The sequence below is a fragment of the Pseudopodoces humilis genome, chromosome 10 (assembly GCF_049639895.1).
Source record: "Pseudopodoces humilis isolate 2021_Gansu_Grassland_sample_001 chromosome 10, ASM4963989v1, whole genome shotgun sequence".
Classification (NCBI taxonomy): domain Eukaryota; kingdom Metazoa; phylum Chordata; class Aves; order Passeriformes; family Paridae; genus Pseudopodoces; species Pseudopodoces humilis.
The window spans coordinates 19,957,539-19,961,053 of NC_142209.1; positions in this window are offsets into that span (position 1 = coordinate 19,957,539).

Below are 3,515 nucleotides of genomic sequence, written 5' to 3' on the forward strand. Positions count from 1 at the left end.
TTACCATGAAGCAGTAAAACAGTCACAAATTGTGGCTTAAGTACTGCCTGAATTGGGACACTGGCCAATGCAGCTAAAGGAGGAAATTCCTAGGTAGTTAAATATAAATGAATGGTGTTTTGCAACAAGCCCCAGATCAGTTCAGGAGGTTGAAACCACCAACACACCAGTGAGCATTCAGTATCAGAGTGAAATAAAACCAAGAAAGGTCATCAGGAATCATAACAACAAACATGCATCTTTCTGTTGAGATTTCCACCTGCTGATATCTGAAAAGGGACTGTTTGCTCTTACTGGAAGTACAGCTGTGAATAATGGTGCTTTATTTTCTAAATATCCCTATCAGCAAGGAAGCTAAATTCTTTGCTTCTTGATAATGAGACACAGCTCCTGGCAAATGAGGTAAAAGTTGTAGACAGAAAAAACAGGAAATATTCTCAATTTCCCAGGTGAGGTTTGGAGGAGGGAGAGGGGTTACTGAGGTTTGCTATCATTTGTGACATACATCCTTGCATTGCAGTTCTTTTCACTAGAAAGAGCAAAGACAGATTTTCTGGTTTAGTGTGATCTCACAAAAGGAGTCCAAGAAGTCCATTCAGAGGCAATCCTTTAGCCAAGGAACTGATCATCAAATGGCTGATGGTACTATTGATGGTACTATTGGTACCAAGCAAACTTTGTTCCTGGGATACCTGCAAAGCAATTCCTTGATAAGCAAACCCAAAACTAAAGTGCTAAACTTCTGAAACAGCTGAATTTGACTGAGTCATCATTACCAAACTGTGTTAGCAGAGGAGGAGAGAGCTCAAGTATCCATCATCCAGCTATCAAAGAAACAGACAAAACTTCCAAATGGAAAAAAATTACCCAGACGTTTCCAGTCAAAGTCAGAATATTTTCAATATGCCAGGATATTCAATACAACAATAACAACAAATTATTCTATACTGCCTTATTCACATTTGTTCTGAGCAATGTTTACATAAGCATAAAAATTAAGATGCCTCATATTGGTCAAATGATTCCCTAATGGATCATGACAAGCAATGCTAAATATTAGAAGTGGCTACTGAAACCTTTCATTACATCAGTGTATTGATTTGCATTTATTCCTGCTTAGAGATACACTTTCATCTTAATCACATACTGTTACTCTAAAATTATCTGATTGCTACAAATAGTGACTAATTTGGCTGTATCAGAAAGAAAAGAAGGACAATAATCCTCCTTCTTCCTCATTTGTAAACCTTGTATTTGGTACTTTCTTGAACCCTTTTTGTTCTGGTATGACACTACAAGGCATACATGGGAAAGGATCAGCATCCTTCTGAGTGTGGTTTGATTCTTTTTTATGGGCAGTTTTATGTGTTACTTTGTAAAGTACAGCCTTTAGAAATGAGGGAAGGTGAACAGAATAAAAGCAATGTGATTATAGAGCAGGTGTATCACTGAGGATGTTCTTCCTATAAACCTATGAGTTTGAAAGCATTCCCTTCAAGAATTTATAGGATGCTTCATGTAGCAGTTCTGTACCCATTTATCTGACTAATGAATAGCAGATTAAACATTTTTTTAGCATATTTTTTTAAGTTACATTTGACGTTTCAGAACCGAGGGTTGCCTCCTTTATGATTATGTACTGTATCCATTTTTTGTGCTGCTGTAGACTCAATTTTTAAAAAGGTCAGAGGAGACACATATTGCCACTACTGACTGAATCTTTCCTGTTCAGGCTGGGGTAATTTGTAGTAAGTGGACTTAATCAGAAGTGGAAATACAGTTCTGCACATAAAAATATCAATGTAATTTTCATTCATTTTAAATATATGGGACAAAATGTTCTCTTTTATGACTCACCTCTTTAGTATTTGGAGACATAAGAACAAACATCCTAACAAAATTATATTAAATTAACTCCTTTTAACTTCATAGTAGCTCCTTTTCTCTTCTTCCATTCTCCAGGATGGAGACAATGCAGAAACAAGCCAGAAGAAGTCTTTCATCAAGTATTTTTTTTTTTATCAGTCTGCTTAAGTCAAATTAAATAAAGAAATAATTTCCTTCAAATTATCCTAGCCTATTCTATTTATTTATTCTTCAACTGATGCTTGATACCCCAAGCTTGTCAATAATTAAGTCATTTGGAAACATCCTTAAAAAATGCTTGAACTTGGTCAGTCCTGAAGTGATTAGGCAGTTGGACTAGATGATCACTTTATGCCCCTTCCACCTTCTGTTCCATTCTGTTCTATTCTATTGAAATATTCTATTCTATCCTATCCTATTCTGATATATCCTGCTAAGGAGGACGGTTCATTTGGTTTTCTGGTGTTTTTTTCCTCTGATTCTCCTCTTATCACTTTTCATATTTCAAAGTAAAACTACTTCAGTGTTATTCTTTAAGTGTATCATAAAATACAAATCCAAAGTCCATTAAAAAGCAGTAGGAAGATGTTAAGTAACATCATGAGGTTTTGGCCTACAAAGTAAATGCCATCTGATTAGGAGAAAAAGCAGCCCCAGAATAGTCAATTATTACATTTCAAATAAACAGTTCTCACCCTGAGCTATGCCACCACAGCTAGAGGTTGATAGTGACACAAAAATATGTGATTGCTCCAAATAAATAATAAAAAGTTATCTGAATGTCTTATCATCTAAAAGCGAGGAGAAATAAATTTTTGTGATATACCAAAGTAAACTAAATTAAATCAGAGTAAAACAACAGCTTAGGCAAGCAAGTCTAATTTTAGGAAAAGCTTCATGTTTTCAGAACACTATTTTTTCCCTAGATTCATACTTATCTTAAAGCATAGTAGGAACTTTAGACTCAACAACAATCCACAACCAGAAGCAGGAACTCAGCCTCAAGGCTTTCAACTAAGTGGAAGTGTTTGAATTTCCTGGCATAAAATAATTTTTTGAAGAAGAAATAAATTCACATTAATGAAAAGAAAGAACACTTATTTATGATGTGAAGAGGTATCTCTGTGGAAAGATTTAATTAAGAATGATCTAATTTTTGTATAAGTAGTTCTCACAGTGTTGGCTTACCTCAAGTAATATCTGTGCTAAAGAAAGCTGGTAAACAAGTTTATATCCTTAATTAGAATATATTAATGTGATAGGCAGTCATGTAACCATTCAGCTCTTACTAAATTAATACAATCTGCATAGATACAGCCTTAAGCCAAGCAGAAAAATTACCTATGAAATCTCAGTAAGCCAGTTACTCTTGATAAACAGTAGGATTTGATAAGCAGAGCGCTAATGAAAGATAATGATATTTTCAGTAATTGCATTAGTGGAGTTTAACTGGGGAGAAGAGAGAACAAGAAGGTGTTTGGAGACGATCCAGAGTGTCAAAGCCTGAGAGCTTATTGTGAAGGAAGAGAGCAAAGGGGAATTCACATGCAGTCAACCCACTGATTTTCTTTGGCTTTGTTTTCTGAAGGGCAGAGGACTGAATTTCTAGGTCAAAGGAAGTGTTCAGGTTCAGTAAGGAACCTCTACAG